This window comes from Chelonus insularis, unplaced genomic scaffold (genome assembly GCF_013357705.1).
Source record: "Chelonus insularis isolate UGA/USDA-ARS -01 unplaced genomic scaffold, ASM1335770v1 contig_310_pilon, whole genome shotgun sequence".
NCBI classification, from domain to species: domain Eukaryota; kingdom Metazoa; phylum Arthropoda; class Insecta; order Hymenoptera; family Braconidae; genus Chelonus; species Chelonus insularis.
This window is the reverse complement of record NW_023276483.1, coordinates 292,067-314,015: the sequence shown is the minus strand read 5'-3', so window position 1 is coordinate 314,015 and position 21,949 is coordinate 292,067. Positions and strand designations below refer to the sequence as shown.

Below are 21,949 nucleotides of genomic sequence, written 5' to 3'. Positions count from 1 at the left end.
AATTTACGAGTAATTTTTTTTTTTTTTACCTTAAGAGAATAATTTCAGTCGTTATATAAGTAGTGATTGACTAACTCGAATTAATTAATTCTGCAATGTGACACAAAATAGACAGTAAAAACACTTTTTTTACTTCAATTATGTGATTGGATTATCGAGTATTTATTAAACACTTTTTTTTTTTGTAACCATGATCATGCATCAATTTAATCATTCTGTATAATAGTTAAACTGTTATTATGTAGTATTATCATTAGTTTAGAGGCACAGATGTAAATATATACGCTTGTGAGCAATTACAAAGTCTCTTTTCTCAATACGTCTGTGCCAGCATCTGGCATCCAATCAACCTCTCGCCAATTGCGCGAAACGATCTTGAGGTTTCCCCTTGATTATCGGCCCGAATACTTCTCTCGTTCACTAGCTGTCGAGAGCTTCAGTACAAGCAAAACCTCAAGATCTAGAGAGAACCGAAACCATTTAATTTTTTTCCCTCTATTTCCAAAGCCAGATAAAAAAATACTCACTGATATTTACTCTTTTTTTTTTTCATAAATCCCACAATTTTTTTTTATTATTCAATCATTGCAATAAATTTGTCCAATGCTGTCATAAACGTTGTTTTAATTATGAAAAAATTAAATAATTGATTGTTAAAAAATACTATTGAAAGATTATTTATTATTGATATGTGGCGGAAGTAATGGTGATAACGACCCTGATTAATATCAGAACTACATTCTATGTGTACATGTGGCTTTTTTTTTTTCTGTTACACTGTCAAACTGTTTGATCATTTTTCACAGTCGAGATCGATATGTGTTGATATTTATCAGCAGTTATAATCGTATTCATCGTTGAAACTAATATTGAAATGTCGACCGTAAATAACAGAGAGTATAATTATGATGCATAAAATGATGATTATTATCATGATTTTATGGTTAAATTATTCTCCTCTCAACAATGTTTCTAAAATTTCATCAAGACTATTTAAAATAATATAACAGAGTCTAATTAATTACGTAATCACAACAATGCTTTTAGAATAATTTACAATGAAAATTTATCAAATTAATTATTAAACATCGGTGAAGAAATATTATTGATAGATATTGTTAATAGTGATAAAAAATAAATTAATGATTTGACTCATTAACCAGGAAGTGATCTGGATGAAAGCCTTTATGTGTTTGACAGATAAGTTATTCTCTCTATGAAAGTTAGGATCAAAAAAAACTTTATCATACAGAAAGATTGCTGACTGAAAATGATAAATATGTGTGTTATTATACCTGTAACACATATCAAGGTATGAAAGAAAAAGGTTGCATGAACCTCCTTGAATATAAGTTGAGAGTATGACAAAGACGTAGAAAGAGAAGACGAAAGAAGCCAGAGGCCGCGTTCTGTGCACCTCAATCACAACGTCAGTCACGAACGGTAAATTTCTGTCGACCAAAAGGCGATGGTGCGCATAAATGTAACGTCCATGTAACGCCATTGCCGATACGTTTTACGATATACATAAAACATGACGTCTACAATATGCTCACGGGGATGCCCGTGAGTATATTCTACATTTAAAAATATGGTGCTGATACACACTTTATAGCTCTACTTAGTAGATCAAATTTTGAATTGGTGGATTTTAGTTTTTATTATTCATGATGATCTTTAGAACGTATATCAATATTTCAATATGATCATAACTAAAAAGTTAGCTGTTACCTTGAGTCAATCAATTATTTACTTAAGTACTCATGAGCTACTATGCATAGTTCAAATAATTTATTTAAGATGTCTGGAAAACAGATTTATATATTTTTTAAATTTACCAGTGTTTTTATTTGAATATTGGACATTTATTTGAGAGAGAGAAAAAAGTGAATAGTATATGAAACATAATTTTTGTTTGCAGTTTAAATATTGAATGAAATGATGGAATAAAAATAATGGAGGAATTTTTTTTTTTCATTGCTTTCAAATTGGGATAAAAAATTAATGAATTATACTGCATTTTATCGAGTTTTTAAAAATTTACTGAATAAATATAGAGTTGATTGAAAATAATAAAATAATTGATGGTGATAATGAATTGAAAAAATATACAATGGATTCAGATAATTCGATTTACATTTATTGAATTATTTTTTGAAGATTATTATGCGATTATAAATTGTAGAATGGAAATATATAGCAATAAATCTACTGTAAATGAATTTAATTGGAATTATCATTGAAATATAAATTTAGAAGTAATTTAAACAATATTTCGATCATGTAAAACTCGATAAAAGCATTTGGAAACAATGGAACAGAATATAATCCAACATAATTAATTATTCTTTGTACACCATAAAATCAGTTATAAGATTAAATATTTTATCAATTTAAATGATAAATAGATTAATGATAAAAAATAATACTAATCAATTAAAAAATGAGAAAATAAATCAAACAATATTTCTGCAACATGTATTTAGTTATTCCAATGTTTTCATTATTCTGATTGAGTTTATGGAAATGACGTAACTGTTTTCATCAATTCTCTATTCAACATAGACTATTATATCTTTTGCCTCCACATCGTAAACACATAACGTGGTTATTTTCGCGTGCGCGGTCTATCACGTTCGAAGCCGCATGCTATCCAGTGATCTCAAATTATATCGGAAAATTTATTGTGAACATATTTCAAATAAAACGTAGATGCCTCCGGTTGTAAATATGTCTAACGGTCTGTCTATATTATTGTCACGAGCTAATTAACGAGTCGTGAAAAAAAAAAAATCAATTGCTCAATTTTTTGTGCTTGTTATGTCTATCACTTTTCGACAAATATTACCTCATTCATTGACATTATGATATTGATTTTTTTATTATATAGAGACTTTACACTTTGTAGTTAATAAAACCAATAAAAAAAAAAAAAAATGTTCGAAAATATTTTAATGATTAATAATTTGTCCAGGATGTTTTAATAATATATTTTTGATTAAAAAACTGTTTTTGATGTTTGCAAATGTAGATTAATTTAATTAAAATAATTTACTTTGTCAACCTTTTATCCAATATTCATTATTTACATGAACTGAATTTTCCATGTATCTTTATTTATTAAAACTTTTAATGAATACATTAAAAGTTTTAATATGAAAATGATTAAAACACATTTAATTAAATCATTCAAATATTTGCAAATAGTGTAGGAAGTATAAATTAAAAAATAATATAAAAAATGATAAAATATTAAAAAAATAAATGTTCTCAGTAAATGAAGTGAATGAAAAAAATGATTCTAACGGTAATGTCATTTTTAATTTAAAATGAAGAAGTAATTGAATGTGACGTTCACTTATGTACTTTTTTGTTAAGTGAAAAATTGCGGTACTACATCAAAACTGTTACTAGTAGATCGGAGGGCGTGCAAAATCCTGAGATTACACCGAGAGACCCTGAGGCAACTTTGTAGGGATATATATTCCCTAGTGGTTTAGGATCATGGCAATATTTTCTCAGGCCAGGAATGCCAGGTCTATGGGCGAGCGCAAAATGGCTGCTGGTAGAAGCGATCGACCGTGCGTGCGCGGGGCCTCAACTCTCATCCCTATCCCTCCCACATGTCTTCTCGTCTTTCACTCTTACCCGCGCCCTCCCTTTCCGCCCTTCAGCACTTACATATTCTCCCTACTCTCAAGACTATTCGTCTTGTCTTTATCGTTATCATGCTCCTTGTCTTGTATGCCATATAGATATCTTTTTTACTTTCTACGGATTCCTCGATTGAACAAATTTCAAGTGGAAAAATAGTATTTTCTTCAGGGAAACAAAATTTTTTTAGTTCAGTTGAAAAATTCTGCTAGAGACCACAAAGTTCAAATAATTCATAATCTGATTCATACTAGATTTTCAAGTTCACTTCTCTATGAATAAATTTTTAGAATTTAAATTACAGAAAAAAGGAAACATGTTTATAAAAGATAATTTTTTATACTTGGAAAAAAGATAAATGATTACAAAAATTGTATTTAACAATTTAATTGTTGTATAAAACGTTTTGAATAATAACAGAAAATTTATCATGGCACGAGAAAAAAAATTAAATTAAATCAATTTTTTTATTTTGAAGAATGTAATTTTTTTAATCAAAGGACTTTTTTCATCCAATTCCCTGCAGCATTCTGGTAACTTTTTATCCACATATTCTTTCCTAATATTGCTAGCTTATATATATATATATATATATAAAGAGAGACTAACTTCTTTACTTCCATATTCAGTGAGTGTCACCTCCTTCCACAAATGTTTTTCCACTCAGTTCTCTCATCTTATATTACTCGTTCTCGCTCCAACGAGCTATGTTTCCGATTACCACGATACCACCGCGGCGACATGGAAAGGCACAATTACGGACGTGCCACGTACATCTCGTGCCAACACATCGTCAAATCTCCCAGGAGCATACACGTGTGCTTGTAAGAACTCATACCAGGCATCATATATGGCGATGAATTCACCAATGTATATACGTGTGTATACTCACGACAAACATCTTCCTGTCTCTGTATTTATACAGATCCACAAACAGCCACGTACACATACATTTCACCCTTATGTTTCATGTGGAGTATGTGGACTCGTGGGAGCTGTAGACTATTCGCATGCAGAGACTTGTCTGGCGCAATCGCAGTGCTCTAGCTTGTGTACAGACTCCCATAGCGCATCACCGCACATACACTAATCGTGTGGTCTAGCTGTGAGTTTCATTGTCTTGTATTATACGTAAGCGTTATTGCTAACTTATACACTACATTATCACGATTGACGTCTATACCGCATTATCATCTCCAACACAATACCACTGAATAGACAAAAATGCTTTAGTGAAACATTATGCCAAGATGTCTATGATGAAGTCACTTTCAATGAGACTCATATGTTAAGGTAAATTAGGCAAACGTGTCCCTTAATTCTTTAAGCCGATTTTAGAGTCGTAATTTAGGGGAATCCAACATGCAACGGTCTTTTTTGAAACCTCAGAACCTGGTAAAAGTCTGTTAGAGATTCAGCCTTTTGTTAAATATTTTGTTAGAAATAAAATAAAACCAAACTCATGAATTTTTCTTTTCAAAAACGAATTAAGAAGTATTATTGTTAATCTTTCGAGATTTTTTTTAAAAGTATTTAAATAGTAAAAAAATGATTTAGGATTAAAACATTTTTTTTTTGTTTTTTAACAACAATAAACTTCCTAACGATGAGGTCATCGTTCATTTTTGCATTTATTGCTTTTAATAAATCAAAATGGTACACGAATCAGCTTCAATAATTCATTTTATTTTTTTTGTGTCTATAATTGTTTACACACCGGAATAAAAAATTTCTGCATGGAAAATCCAATGAAAAATACAACGTTCTACCAGCTGTCATAAAAAAGAAACTTATTACGTAGCAAAAGAATTTTACGGTAGGACCCGTAAATTTTGACTGTACAGCGTGTCAAAATTTACTTGAGTGAGGGAGTTGGTTGAGTGAGAAAGATACTAGTAGCATAATGTTCACAGAAAAACACTGCAATTTTTCACTCAGTGCTTTTGAAATTGAAATAAATTAAAATAATCTCATAAATAATTTATGTTTACACTCTGTTATTTTAAATACTTAACTCTTTTTTGTTGCAAAAAAAAAAAAATAAACAAGATAATTTATACTACGGAATCTTTGAAACAAATAATACATATTATTTATTTTCTATTTAGTATTATTTATTTATAAATATTAGTTTAATTATTATTATGACATCATTATTGTGTGACTTGTTGCATGCAATAATACTGACCTTATTATTTATTTCTTGCATTACTATATTTATACGTGTCATTTAACATTTTCCATTTATGAACAGACTTAATGTACACACAGAGATATACATATAGTGAATTTATACTTTCTATACTTACTATGTTACGTTGATTGTAATTAGTATATAACTGACGGATAGAAATGTTTAGCTTTAATTGCTGCGTCAGGTTAATTTCCCGACTAAATAAAACAAGAAACAACTGTATAACGATTTATAGACATTCTACGTACAAATCTGACTCAACTTAAATCATTATGTACTTTTATGGAACTTCTGCAGTTGTAATCAAATTATTTGAATACTTGCAAAAAAAAAAAAAAATTTAATTGGACGCAGTTAAACGTGGTCTATTAATAGTTGTGTTTGGCATCAATTTTTTTTTTCACCGTTTTAGAGCCTTTTTTCAATTACATTAACATTTCTTGAACGATTAATTTACAATTTTATTCGAATTGCCGTTAATTACAAGAGAAAACTATTTAAAGATCCATTATTTTTTTATATATAAATATTTTGCGTTTATTTAAAAATGCATTAATGATTTTTTCAAATATTTTTTGATGATTAAAAAATATTTTTTTATTTATTCAAACAAGTTAAAAAAAAAAATTGAAATGCATGAATGATTAATGAATAATACATTTTTGTCTTCATGGTCGACATTTTGGAGTATAATAGCCAATTTTTTTTCCATTGTTATTGAATAAACCGTCAGCTCTGTAATTATTGAACATTTTTAACTATTATTCAATTTATTAAATTACCGTTAATAACATAATACTTGTTGAAGAAAAGAGTAAAAAAGAATGTTTTCTGTACTTTGATATTCTCTAAAAGGAGATAAACAAGAGAGACGGAGTAGCAAAGTATGAGATGAAGAAGAAGAAGACGAGTGTGTAGACAGGTTTTCAATTTCACGCACACGTCAGCTGGAAACCACGAAAGAGCGTGACAAGTCTTCAATGAATCTCAGCTTACGTTTCGTATCGATATATTGCATGGTATATCGATGTCATTGAAGTAAAAATTGACGGTTTACGAGCTACATAACATTTTTTCGGATTCGGAATAGTTTTAACATAATATAACCAAAATATAAAAATAAACTCACAGCACTAAGTCTATTTTTATATTGAAGATAATTATTCAAATTAATTATTTTGCAAGTTTGATAATGCTTTAACGACTTTTATAATTAAATATTGTAGTTTTCTCATCGACACGATAAGAAACTGTTCGTTATTCTTCAGATGAGACCAGAATTTTTAGAAAACGTTGGTGTATATAATGACAAAATTTATTTATTTAAAAAAACGTACATCAATGATTATTATTAAAAGGTATTAATGATTAATTAATGATATTCTCAGCTTTCCAATGTATAGAATGACGATAAGATCGGAATAATAGCTACAGTAATTAATCAAATCAGTGTTAAAAAATTTCTTTTTCGCAATTGGATTTTGTATGTTATAAAAAATTATAAAATTGATTCAATTATTGTAATGAATTATAGTACGCTATTTAAAATTAACAAAAAAAATTGATGGTCTGTTGACGATCTGTACCATCTTAAACTTATTTTTTCGAGTAAACATGAATTTTTAAAAAAGGAGTATAAGTTTATAAAGACACTTGAGTATATACTTAAAATATAATGGATATTTAACCTCAAGTTTTTTCGTCGACACAAGGTGATATATATTATTGTTCGCTTGTGATCCAATGAGAATTTAGTCACCTGCTGTTTCTATTACAAACCCGAGACTTGGGAGGATTTCAAATAGGAGTTTTATAGAACAAACCCAAGTTCCAGGTACCCACTTCCGAGCTCTTTTCTCTACTTTGTTCATCTCTCCCCTACTATTATGTTTCTATCTCACTCTCTCTCTCTCTCTCCTATCTCTTCGACGTCTTCCGTTCTCTTTGACCGACGTGAACCTACGGTTCTTCCAATTCTCGTTTCCGCCTTCCTGCTTGCTCGTTTCAGCCGCCTACGGCTTCTCATCGTTCTCTTCCTTTTTTTCCTTGCTCTCTTCTCACACACAGAGACCACCGGCTGTGCGGTTTTACGTTTTATCTTTTGCTATATCGTTTAAAATTTACTCAACTACTATTATACACACTATTTCTATTAGTATAGTCATCTGTCGTTGGGAAAACTCGCCTCTTTTCCGACAATATTTCTAGATTAGCTCCGAAAATAAATATTTTCCCTAAGATTCGAGTAATCTTTTTATTTGTTGCTTTCAGACTTTATCTTTAAATTAAAATAAATCTATTTCAGTTATGAAAGTATGTTTAAATTTAATATTGGTAAAAAAATTATTATTTTATTCAAGAATTTTTCTTTGTGGTAAATTTAAAATTCTGCCATATAATAAACTTTTCATCTTTTTTTTTTTTTTAAACTTTTTTAATAAAACTTTACTTTCTCTTAAAATATTATTTTTAATGTGAAATTTAATTGTCAAATTGTTATGTATTTTCAAATTATTACTGTTACTTTCGTGCCATTTTTTAAGTATGTTGGAAAAAAAAAAAAATTATTTTCATGCAAGAAATGAACTAATTACATTACTCTAGAATGTATGTAATATTTATATATACATGATGAATTATTTATTTATGGATATTTCACTGATCACGATACGACTGTATCACTTTAAAGAGAACCCTCGAAATTCTATATCAATGAAGGGATGAGTGAAAGAGCAACAGAAGGGGTGAATAATGCCATGATAATAACCCAAGTTGATACCTCGTTAATTCATTGAATAAATTTTGTAAAACACATTTCTTGTCGCTTAAAAAAAATTATTTACTGAGTAAGAAAGTGAGTGAGACAGTATTTATCCTCTTAAAAGGCTTTAGGAAAATTGGAACTGAAAGAAATTAGAGCTTATTTTAATTCCCCTGTATTTTTTAAAAGTGTATATCAATAATTAGCAATCATTTTAAACATCAATTAATCAAATACTTTACAGATGTTTTTTTTTTAATTGAAATAATTGACAGTAGAGTATAAATGATTAAACCCTTTTTGAAAAATTATTTCCATCTGATCGATTTCCAAGAATTTTTTTTGAGTTCATTTTATTATCGATCACATCATTAATCAAATAAGAATGACAAATTTATTCAACCATCCTGTATACATAAAAATTCTTTTAATGTTTACTCAAACCGTCACTAAACTATAAATGTTAATATTGGCTCTGTGATTGAAAATATTCATTAATAATAAGTATGCCGCAACAATTGGTGAGTACCTTGTGGACTTACACACAATGTTGACGCACATGTCGACAGCTAATGTGTGGCTGCATTCGTTAAAGAGAATTTACCTCACGCGTTTATACCAACGCGAGTATATTTACGAACTCACGCCTGCACACCACATTGTGCCAAATGTGTACGAGATTTAATAGCCTTTAACTTTACTTTGTAACGAGAAACTTTATTTGTTTGAGTTCATTTCTGCAGTTTCATGATTTTTTTTCTGGTTTTCACTTTATTTACTTTTCTGCGCTGATAATCAAAGTATTAAATTACTCAAGTAGAAAAAAAACTATGAATTTTTTTGGCTAATTGAAACTTGAGTAGCTGAATGACACTGTTTAATTATTCTTCAAGATAATTTACTTTTAATTCTCTAGTCCAATATTTATTTCTTTTTTTTTGCAGTATTGTTGTGTATCTGTCTAGCATTTTAATAACACGTTCAAATAATACAATATATAGATTTGATATTGTATTGGTAGGATGGCATTATAAAACTGAGGAAAAAAAAATATTGTGTCATGTAAAAACGTGTTTCCGGATCGATTCGGTAGAGTTACCCATAGCGTGCTGCGTTTCGTGCTGGCTAACTTGGCTCAATTACTGTGTTTACCAACCACGCTACACAGCTAATGCTAGTCCGTTATACTTTCGATCGTTGTCCGACTTCAAGCTCGACCCCTACCTCCTCCAATTGCATCCAAACAACCTGAACCCTTTTACCCTTTCAAAAGTCATTTTATATAGCAATAAATTGCATTTAAAATATAGATAGGGGAAAATTCAAATCTTTTGTTCAGGAAAGTGTAATATATTATTAATAATTTCTTTATACTGGTAGAGAATATTTAACACTTGAAACTGGCGTCAAAATTCATTTCGCATAGATTGTAACACTTGCCTGATGTTTCTTTGGACGTGGACGGAAATAGAATGAGCGTCTCCTGCGGCGATATGCGAGAACGCAACATTGGTATCACGAAATAAAAGAGAAAAACGTAGTCAGCTGAAGAAATAACATGTAAGAATTATGATCATTACTCGTGTCTACTTGAATTTTTTTATTATTCTTTTTTGTCTCTTTAATGAATGATTGAATAGAGTATACCGAATTCATTTTATTTATTTCATTTATCACTAAAAGTATATCTCTATATACATTTTTTTATTGTTAACGTATCCGTAGGTGGAATAGAGTTGGGATAAAAGTTCAGAGATAAAGTTAAATTAATCATATCTCGTGGAAAAAAAATGAAAAATATTATCCAATTGTTTTAAATATTTTTTTTTTTACATTTTTCTGACAGATTTAACTTTTTTTTTCAAAACTTTTTAATGATTTTTAAATTTAATACATTTTTTTGAATTACTGTTTAGAGTAAACATTTTTCAAGTAATGGTTGATTTAATGTTAAAAATAAATAATAAATGATATGTAATGAACTGTCAAACTTATTGTTAATGTTCGTGAAATAGTTAAATGCGCGAAATTATTATTTAGTAGTAGAGAAAAGCTTTTGCTTTGAAGAACTCAACTTTGAAGCAGTTATATATTTTGCTGATATAATACTTGATATCCGAGTGTGTCTAAGTCGTTTAGTAATTTAATATAACACACACGAACCTCTGTATGATCTTCAACGTGACCAAAAGATATTTTTTTTAAATAAGCACGTGTCATTAAACTATTTTTTACTCCTACTTTAATCATAATATCTCTGCATAAATGGATATCTAACAATTGATTTTCTTCGTCAGTAGTCGATTATCTCAATTCTGATGCGGATGAGAATAATTATTGTACATGTATGTATACAAGATAATCTTTAGTGAAAATTACACTTGGGTCAATTGGATTTCCCCTCTCACTTCAACGTTTTTTTTTTATTATTATCATTACGTACATATTTGTTTTATTTATTTACGTTTTAAATTTTATTTTATTTATCTATAATTTATAACGTGTCTAGTTTATTCTAACAATTGATAATTCTTTTTTCTTTTCTTTTATTGTTAAGAATAAAAAATATTTTTATGTCAGATACTTTATAATATTCTGACTCTGCGCATTTTTCTGGCGTCACGTAACATCTTGACTTTCTTTGTTCCACTTGAATCGCCATTTGGCTCGACTCCCGTGACAAAAATTTTCCGCTCTATTGCGGCGAACAACTTTTATCAAGAAAATATAAATCGTTACATTGTTAAAATTAGATACATTCGAAGGATAATAATACATATACGATAACTATGATATAAAAACTATTTTATTGTAAAGAGTTTTCCATTTTTTTTATTTTTATTCACTTTATTATGTGATAATAACAATACTAATAATATTTTTTGGAGCACAATATAAATAAAATACTTCTACTTATATAATACAAGTAAATATTTTTTTATTAAATTTAATAAGTGACAAAAACATCTGAAAAAAAATTTAAATTCTAATAAAAAAATATAATAAAGTGTTATATTTGTTTCTCAAGCAAAGTTTACGTGATTGCTCAACTATGCACATTTGACGGAATTGTACTTAAAAATATATTCTCAAACATTGATAATTGAAAATGGTTATAAGTATGATGATAGTGAACGTTTTATCATCAATACTTTAGCAATAAGAGATAAGTATTAATGAGGTAGAATAGTGTAAAATTCAAACATTTTAAATATTGAATTTAGAAATAGATAATGTTAGAAAAAAGGAGGTTAATAGAAGTGAATAAAGATAATGACTAAATAATGTTGACGAGAAGTCTTTGCATTGTTTGCAATATTCAAGAAAGTTGCGTCGCAATTATTCAAGATTAAAGGTCGATGTTGCAATTATTTCTCTATCTAGCGTTTGAAATTCCTCAGTTTGTTTATCATGAACATTATTTTTCAATTATGTACAGAAACCTTCGTGTTATATGTGCAGTCAAATCTTGTGGAAGTTATTCAATAATAAAAATTTTATCTATCAAGTCGAGTATAAATATATTACGATTATAGTACAGGAAGCACTCCCGCAAGATTTCAATGAATAATAAGTTAAACTGTTGTGTTGAAAATTTATGAAGACAGGTGTGAAACTATCATTATAAAGAGACTATTATAAAACAAATGACTACATGACTAATTACTACAAGTATATATATACACACACATTCATATACCCATGTCTTAAATCAGTAAATTTATTTATAGTTAACAAGTATATTTATTTGACAGACTTTACAAAATACCTATTAAATATCGTAGCTTTATTGTAATTGTTGTTAAATATATTTTATTTCCTTTACCACAATATTCGAATTTAGAACAGTGTGATTTATTTGCTGGGAATTTTTTAAGTAAGTAAATCATTCATTTAAGTATGCTTATATGCAGTTGGAGGATTTAACTAGTCATACAATGTACATTTCCCAACATGATTCATGTCAATTATAAATATTATCAACGTAAATGCGTTCATTTTAATTAACTAATAATCAGTATTTTATGATATAATTATTATAGCTATTTTTTTTGCTATTGAAGTAAATTTATTTTAGTATGTTTATTTTTTATATTTATTTATTAGACATTTTTATTCGAGATAAAAATAATTTAAAAAAAAAGCAACAGCTTTATTACTATTTTTTTATTTATTTACTTTATTTATTCATCAATAATTTTATTGATTAAATATTTTACTCTGTTTTAAGCTTCACGAAACTCGTACACTTTTGGTGATTCAATAATTAAGCATAAAATTCATGGTAAATAATTTTGGAGTAATTATTCAATGTGTTCAATGTGCATGAAAGGATTTTTTTTAGTTATGTAGATGCATTAAATATTTAATTATCTTCAAGTAAAGTACATGTTAATGAAAGAACAAGTTTAATAATAATGTAATTTTTATTCATGAATTTTGAAAGTTAAACATCTCCACTTTTGGAGTAAAACTATTATTTGAGATTAAGTAATAAAATGACTAGAAAATCCTTTCAAATATTGAACAACTTCTCAATCAAGTAAATGACTTATTCAATCCTAAATACCCCTAGTTCGGAATTATAATATAATTTCTCAACTGCACTTAATAAATAACTTTCCAAGGAATCAAATGAATATTCTTGTTATCAAGTCTGCAACTAAATTCATGACTAAGTGCATAAAATAAGGGAGAGAATAGAACAACAACATTATAAAGCAGGGCTGGGCAACAAGCGACTTTTATAGACCAACTTTCTCACTCAGTCACATTACATTAAAGTAAGGAAATATAATAAGTCCCTAAATACTTGGCTTAGAAAGAGAGTGACGAGAGTCGAGTGATTATCTCAGGCAAAGTGAGTAAGGGAAATAATACCTATGAGCTGCCATAAGAATGTATTGGTGTATATGTGTGTGAGTGTATGAGCCTGGAGCTCAGGGTGGCAGTGACTATAATGCCGTAAATGTCAGAAGCCGAAGGGGGGACTGCCGAAGAAGGCGCTGAAGTGAGGCAGCCGCCTGTTCACTATTGTGCGAGAGAAAAACGACCACAAGGAACAAGCGAGAAAGAGAACACAAATCCCCAAGCAAAAACCCACGACCTCGCTCCTTTCAATGGCTTCGACAATTAAGACGGAAGTTTATAATAAACGTAGATGTCGTAATTGCTATGTTTAAAAGTTTTCATGACTTATATTTATTGTTTTTCAAAACAAAAATGCCATTTATTATTAATAGTGATTTCTAAATGGCGTGTGAGAAAAATAAGAGACTAAATAACTAAAGTTAAGTATTATATTTAGATTGAAAAATATTTTTTTATAACATTTTCCAATAATATCATAATATTTTTGTATTTCTTTTAATGACGTGTTTACAATGCAAATTATGAATGAAGGAGTGTCTTTTCACGATTTTATTCAACGTCAATGATTTCATTTGTATTTTATTTTCAGATGAAAAAAAAATACTCAAAGCAATTTATTATTCACAAAGCGAATATTTTCTTTCAATTCAGATTTTCTTTAGCTTGAAATTAAATTCGAGTAAATTAAATTTTATTTTATTTAGTGAATTCTTGATAACCGACATGATGAATATAGTTTAATAAAAAATTACTTGACAAGAAGGAAAATAGAAGAGGAGGTAGAATTTATTTTATTAAATTTTCTTATAAAAATATCTCAATAACTTTATTTATAGTCTTCAGAAAAGATTCATGTCTGTATTTTCATAAAGGAATCAATTGAATGAAAATAAAATGACGAAAGGCAAATAATAGACAAAAAGTGTCATTGATAAACTTAAACAATTAAAAATCTTCCAATTCTTTAGTAACTTTTTAAAATATTTTTTAGTTAAAATACTTTTAAGATCAAATTTTTTCCCAGTGTCATTCCTTGGCATTGAGTTCTTTTAGTGAAGTAGAGAGAGAAAGAGAGAATGAGAGAGTGAGTGAGGGGTTGCATTTCTCTGTTCTCTACTCTGTCAGGTCCCAGAGAGTGTAGTTTTACTCAGGGTGAAGAGAATTCACGTAGGAGGGTCCGTGGAATGAAAAGAGGAAGCGACACCGCAAATGCTCAGTCGTTTTGCGTGCAAGTGGGATAGAAGAAAGTAGAGTCAGGCTAATACGGTGGAAGTGCTTGGGAATAAGAGAGTGAGACAGAAAGAAAGACAAACGGCGGGAAAAGGTAGAAGAGAAACAGAGAGATACCAAGGAAGAAAGACAAAATACAATAGAGCCAATAGAGTAGATAAGGATGCTAAAGTTTCTGTCGGTGTTGAGTCTACCGACGAACAAGGCAGGTAGAATTGGACGGTCGTGTCCTACTCTGTTAGATAGAATGAGATAGAGCTTGTCTTCCATAAAACATTGGTGTCGACTCGTCTGTTCCTATTTCTCTAATAATTCAGTGTTTATCAGACCTAATAATAAACTCCTCTAATTCATTACGATCTATTTTAAATAATTGATTCATTATTATTTCACTCCTTCATCTTTGCTAAATATTTTGTTCACCCAACTCCTTTCTACTTCTGCTATTTCTCAGAATAATTATTATTGAATACATACATTTCATGAATATTCTATTACTCCACACTCATTGAAACACATTATTTTTATCTTTTATCAACTATACATATTACTATTTATTTTTTCACTTGATTTTTATGATTATTCTTCAACATTTGTTGAAATAATTGAAGATAAATAAATAGAATTATTTGAAATAGTGGTAAATGTAGTTTACTATAAATACATGTTTGAGTATTTCAAGTCAATCAGATAATTCTGACATTATCGTTGTATTCCCTCGAGAAAAATATGATTTAGGATGAATATTTTGTTGTGTAACGACTTAATATTTAAACTATTAAAAAAGTTTCCGTTTAGTATATTTTATAAAAGCGATAAAAATATTTTACAAACTTTATAGAGTAATAAATATAAGATATATATATTTCCGAATCGTAAAATTTAGTTATAGTGACTTGTTCATTTTTTGGTATGTCCCTGTGGAGCTACGCCAATGATGGCTCCCATGTAGTATCAGGCAACGAAGCAGTGAGACCGGTGGGGAAGCCAAGAGAGAGTACGATGCTTCAGTAAACGCCAAGCAGTTGGCCTGGCGGCGAGTGAGCTTTTACGAGGATTGCATTAGAACGGTTTTAATTGATCAGTGATCAACTGTGTATTGCCAATGAGCCATAAAAACAAAGTGTCATTTAAGTGTAACACATCAATATATACCGTGTACATATTAAACGTTAGATCAATTTGAAGGAGAGAGAGAGAGAAAAAAAAACGAATTATTTACATGGGCATTTAACTTTTTGACGTTAAGAAATAAGTAAAGAAAGATTCTGAAACCTCTCTGAGAATCGACTATCCGTTTGCATCGTGTCCAGACGCCAGCTCGTGCTGTCGACTACCTTTTACTCCATGTGTGCGAGTGTTTTCTCGTGACTTGTTTCCTTGTGTGAGTAGTTTTATCCATGTCTTATATATGTATATAAGTTTATATGTGTATACGTGTACATGTTCCGTGCTTGGAAGCGCCTCAAGCGTTTCTTCCTCTCGTAAAAGGACTCTGCTCCGACATTCGATGGTGATTACACAGCATACATTAATGTGAAAACAGTGTCACGGTTTTTAATATTCATTTCTTTGCTCTTCATCACTATTTAAATCACTTTTGAATCAATATTAAACTTAATTCAGTCATCTATTTCTTTTTCATCATTATCGTTCGTTATTATAAAAGTGCTGTGATTTTAATTAATATTCAACAAAGTCTGGTATAAATTAATCTAAAAGATTTATTCAGAATAATTTTTTTTTCTTTCATCTTTATTTTGGTGAAGTGATTTTTGATTTAGTGAGCGTTTTTCTTTTTTTTTAAATTTATTATCGACACTGTTAGTTGATATTTTGTTGTGCATAATAACTATGTACTTTCTATCTGAAATGATCTGATAGTGGTGCATGTGCACGAAGGCTACCACCACGCAATGTGTTATACAATTGCCGAAGCTGGCGATTTAATAATGGTATAGACCAAAGGATTATAAGCACCACTTGGACAAAGGATATGTAACGCGAGGCCACGAGGATATACCCGGCGTCATTGGAGATTACTTGCCGGTTTCTGTCGGCATCACTTTTAGGTATGAGAGAGCAAGATTACAGCTATTTATCCTGTGTGCGTGCTTTACGCACACTTGAACCGGTTATATCGTTTCTTTGCCACGACCACCACGTTCCAGTTTTGCCTCAAGCGTTAGCGATTATCTTTCAACATACTAAATTCACAAGACACTTTTATTTCCATCCTTCTTCAACTTCTTTTTTTAAATAAAGCAAAGAAAAAATACCATTTTTCGCTCCATTCTTTTTTCTATTTATCATCAATTATCAATTGTTTCTTCAAGATTAAACCTTGAGATGATAAATATTTTTTATATTTTCTTTTAGGGTTTGGAACAAGGGATTTTACTTTGGTTTTTATTTTTATCTCTCAAGTTAGTTCAAGATGTATCGATTGATTACTGAGTGTGACGAAAATTGCTCAGAGTATGCTTAAGATATCAACGCAGTATATCAAGTTTTGTGTCATACTTGTTATATATGATTAAAACTTCTGGTGATGATATTTTGAGAGTAAATCGTTTGATTTTATATAACGACAAAGTGTTGGAATTTTTTTTATAACTCTACTATTATAAAAAATTTTAATAATTCTGCTACAACATTTTATTATTATTCAAAGTAAATATTAACTAGAACAGTCTTATTTATTTTTATTTAATAATATATTATTAATTGATAGTTAAAAAAAAAAATTCCTGGAAGGCAATGAAAATAATGGTTTCTATATCTTGTAGGATATTTTTAATTTCACGATTTTTCATTTTAATTTATCATCAATTACCGGTTGTCATTGCATGATAAGATCAATTGCAAGTGCATCAGTGACCCTGATATGACGTTGAGAATAAGCTTAAGAAATTTATTGAGTAATTCTTGATGCACATTCACGTACAGTAGTTCAGATTGAGAATAACACATTGTATAACTGCTTACCATATGCCAACTGACTGGATATATGTTTTTTTGAGGAGTGGCAATGTTGCAGCTGCCTTGCTCTAATACTATACTAACTCTCCTGGGGAAACGCTCTCACGTAGTCAGAATAGTTGAGCTTCTTTTTCACAAATGCATTTTGAACTCGAAAGCTTTTCTCGTTACGTCGCTCTCGATGACTTTTATATACTCGACATGAGAAAGTTTTATATGAAATACTCTTTCCATTTATTTTGCACAGTTGAGTGGAAAAATTTTGATGCTTTACTGTCAATAATGAATTGACATATAGCATGTATTCATTTATAAATAATAATTTTTAAAAATTTTCGTTTAATCAAATAGTCCATAATTACTTATTAATTATTTCAAAGCTTTATCAAACATTTTAAAAGATAATTATTTAATGGGAACAGCTATTTATTTCAACATTTAAACACACTCAAGTGTCATAATTATTTAATTATTTCAAATCAATAAAGATTATGAGGTTACAAAATATCAATAAATTATTATTATTGATTATTTTTTTTCCTTTCTATTTTTAAATAATGGTAAAGAAAATTATTTCTGAATAATTTAACTGCTTTTTTAGTAATTAAAAGAAAGACTTGATTGAAATAATTTATTGATAATCATCAAGGTTGATTTGTGCTACAAAAACAATTTTTTTTTATTTATTGAGTAAGTAAAACATTTTAGTTCTAACTCTAGAAGAATCAAACAAACTTTATCCTTTACAATAATATTATCAGTAAAAATTTTTGTTTTCATGTTGGAACATTAGAGTTGAAACAGAAACAAAAAATAAAACATTTGAACGAAATGAATTCCAATTTTGAAATCATCAATAAAAGCCAAATAATTGGATTTAAAGTTCAAAGGTAATGGATAGGCTGATAAAAATTAATGAGTGTCTGATGTTGGTTGATGGTGTTAAAATCAACGTTTAATAGAGCCTGAAGGTATACTACATATACATGTACACATTGAAAGGAAACAAGATAAAAATCAATGCACTGGTGAGATTAAAATTGACGAGAATTTCTTCCTCACATGAGCATATAACATGAAAGATGGGAAAGATAATTAAGAAATAATTTACAACTTTATTTCAATCAAAAAAAGTCAAGTTAATAAGTTGGAAAGTAGTTGGTTTGAGGATGAAGATGAGTATTGCCATAAAATGACAATTATGTCGTTAAGGACAAAATTTAAAGTAGAGTTGATGAATAATTATTTTCGTGTAGATGGGTTGCTTGTTTGAGAAGTCGTTGGCCCGGAAAGGTGCGTGTGAGTCGCAACTCACTACACGGTCTGTTGATATGGTGTGCGTGCAAACGCGTGTTCATGCTGCCGTGAGGCCTCGAAGAGACCCCGCTTACTCTTCCACCCTCTCTTCGGCCTCGTGCCCGCAAACTGCACATAAATCTTCTCCCTACCGATATGGAAGCAATAGAATGGTGAATAGTTTCCAACTGGATTTTTCAATGAAGGGCGCACTCGGGCGTGCTACATCGTAATCGTTTAGCGGCATTCTACGCTCCGTTGACCATCTTGATTAACCGGAAATATCCCATTTGTGATAATTGTCCTCTAATTACTAATTTACAGACATAAATATCATTAAATTTAGCCTATCATTCTAATTACTAATACAAACTTTCATTCAATTGATTCATTTGCTTGATCTTGGCAACCAGAGTTACTTCTTCTGCACTAATCTTGCTCAAACTTTTTCTTGAGAGTCGCTGGAATCAAGTAGGATTTTATAACAGTTGAGAAATGGTGTGACTAAATATGGTAGAGTTAATGTCGTTGAGAAAAATAAATTGTTTATTTGGATAAAGTTTTTTGCGATAATTTGACATTATAGATTATTGTAAAATATATCTTGATGTTTTAGAATAGTTTTCTCTCGTTTAATCAGATTTATTAATCAATTAAAATCAATTATTCTCTATTAAGAAAAAAGATATAAATCTTTTCCTCTAATATAATCATTTCATTCAATCACTTTATTGTAAATCATTATTATTTATTTTCATTTCCTCCAGGCATTGCACTCTTGTTCATGTACTTATAAAGTTAATGATAAAAAAAAAAAAAGGAAATTAAGATGATCCGAGTTAATCTGATATTTCAAAAGAGATAACAAAGGCGTTGATGTTTTCATAGTCCAAGTAATTGTTGGAACGATCAAATACACTACACGATTCGATTTGATCTAGCTTTCATCATCACACCAAGATTGTCAGGGGTCTCTCCCTCGTCCAGGTGCTCTATAGTTTTGCGAGAATATTATTCAGGCCAGTGCCATTGTCACCAGCTGGTCTCATTTCCCCTTTTTTTTTTTCTTCTTATTCTTACTTACTTATACATGTCCTTGTCTCTTTCTCTCTTTGGAGATCTTCAACGTTTGAGTGTTGGAATAAATGAGAAAGAGACAGTACTCTATACATAGTCTGTGAATGAGAAAGAAAGAAAATGGTGAACACAAGAAGATGCTGCTGGTATACAGTGACTATCAAATACTCTATTCTTTGCGGTTACCTATCCCACAATCCCTCCGCCAAGACCCATGGAATCCTCTTCGCGGCTTAAATCGTAATTCCGAAGGATCTGATGTCAGCATCGCACTTGGCGTTCTTGGTAATTACTCGTACAATCTTCTTCGTCCGCAACCAGCAATTGGGTCGTTAATGAAAGCTTTAAAGCCCCATTTACATTTATTCGACGGTTTTGCTAACGTATAACATTCAACATAATTCATTTTTAAAAAACTTCTGACTATTATTTTGACACTTGAATATTTTATTTCTAAAAACATTTCAATTTTTAACTTGAAAACAATTTTTAAATATTTTTCTACTCTGTTTTTAAAGTATGTAGACATTTATTGTTTGAAAATATAATTTTTTTTTTTTCATTATTGAAACAATTACATCAATATTATATTGAATAGTCTATTGTTTGTTACTTCGGATAGAGTTTTGAATTGAATAATGAATTTACAATGGATATTTCACGACAATCCAGTTAATTTCGACATTAATTACACGAGTAGATGATACTTAATGTCTATGTATAAAATATAATAGTTACATTAATAGCACAAAGTTGACAACTCAATTTAAGTATAATTTTTCGTTATTCAAATTGGCACGACACTTGACGTTTGTTACGCCTAATACCCGGATCACGTGTCGCACGAGCATTCAGACTGCGTGTCAACTCACTGCAGCGGAAGCAACTCCACGCAACGGTCGGCCTCGTTGTCGTGGCAATACGACAAAATGGTTCGCTTAAGGTCACGCAATTAGTCGGAAACTCGAGACGCTGCTCGCCTCTTCAACGATTTCTTGTGAATACCAATTACCATTTTTTTCATTCAATTATTCTTCTTTTATCTTCTTGAAAAATCCTTTTTATTCTTCACAATACTTGAAAAAAAAAATGACAAGGATTCAGCTATAATTATAATTAATTTTATACTTCAATGTAATCATACACGAAACCGTAAAAACTGGAATCAATTACATTGAGATTTATCAATAAATTATTCATTGACAGAATTTTTTTTAAGCTACTTTACATTCATTAAAATTTTATATATTACTACATTTATTCATAGTTAACAGTTGTAAAGTCTAGAGTTCAATAAATATTTATTAGAACAAGAAATAATCAATGGGTTTATAATTATTTAAAATTTTCATTTACATTTTGGAACAATTATTTGTTAAATGACTTTTAAAAATTTTTATTCATTTACAAAGAACTAACATTAACTCTGATAGAACTTTAATTATTATTACTATTTTACATTACTTTTTGCTAATGAGCTGTTATTTATAATTGTATTTTAAATGAAATTATTTACCAGATGGAAATAAAAGACTATTTTATTGAAATTTCATCGAGGGTTGTTGAACTTAAGAGCTCTAGTTAACAAACAAATTACAATTGGTAAAACAAATGGTTTGTTGATTTATCAAATGATTTACAAGCGTTTAGATTTGGGTAGAAGTGTGGTATAATGCTGAAATTTAATGATGCAAATGAAGTGTACAGACTTTAGTGGTAATTATAGGTTTCATACTGGCGTGTTAGTACTGTCATAAATTATGTTGCAAGTTTTAAAGCGAGCGTCAGTTCACTAAGCTATTAAAATATGTCAACTCAACGATAATTACCAAAGTTTATTGTTAGAAATTAATTATATTAATCAACTTTTGTAAGTTTATACA

At 29.4% G+C, this 21,949-nt stretch overlaps 1 protein-coding gene across 5 annotated transcripts in view; it reads left to right on the top strand.

The window, feature by feature from the left end:
- The window catches only part of sbb (scribbler), a 104,381-nt gene that overhangs the window by 32,330 nt on the left and 50,102 nt on the right, over positions 1-21,949 (top strand). Inside the window, exon 1 of one of the 5 annotated variants that reach the window (XM_035080619.1) lies at positions 12,469-12,486. The exons of 3 other annotated variants lie outside the window; for them this stretch is intronic. The gene's annotated coding sequence lies outside the window, so the exon portion shown is untranslated. Of the gene's footprint in view, positions 1-12,468; positions 12,487-15,717; positions 16,784-21,949 lie in introns of those variants that run through there. One more of the 5 variants, XM_035080617.1, reaches the window with a different exon arrangement.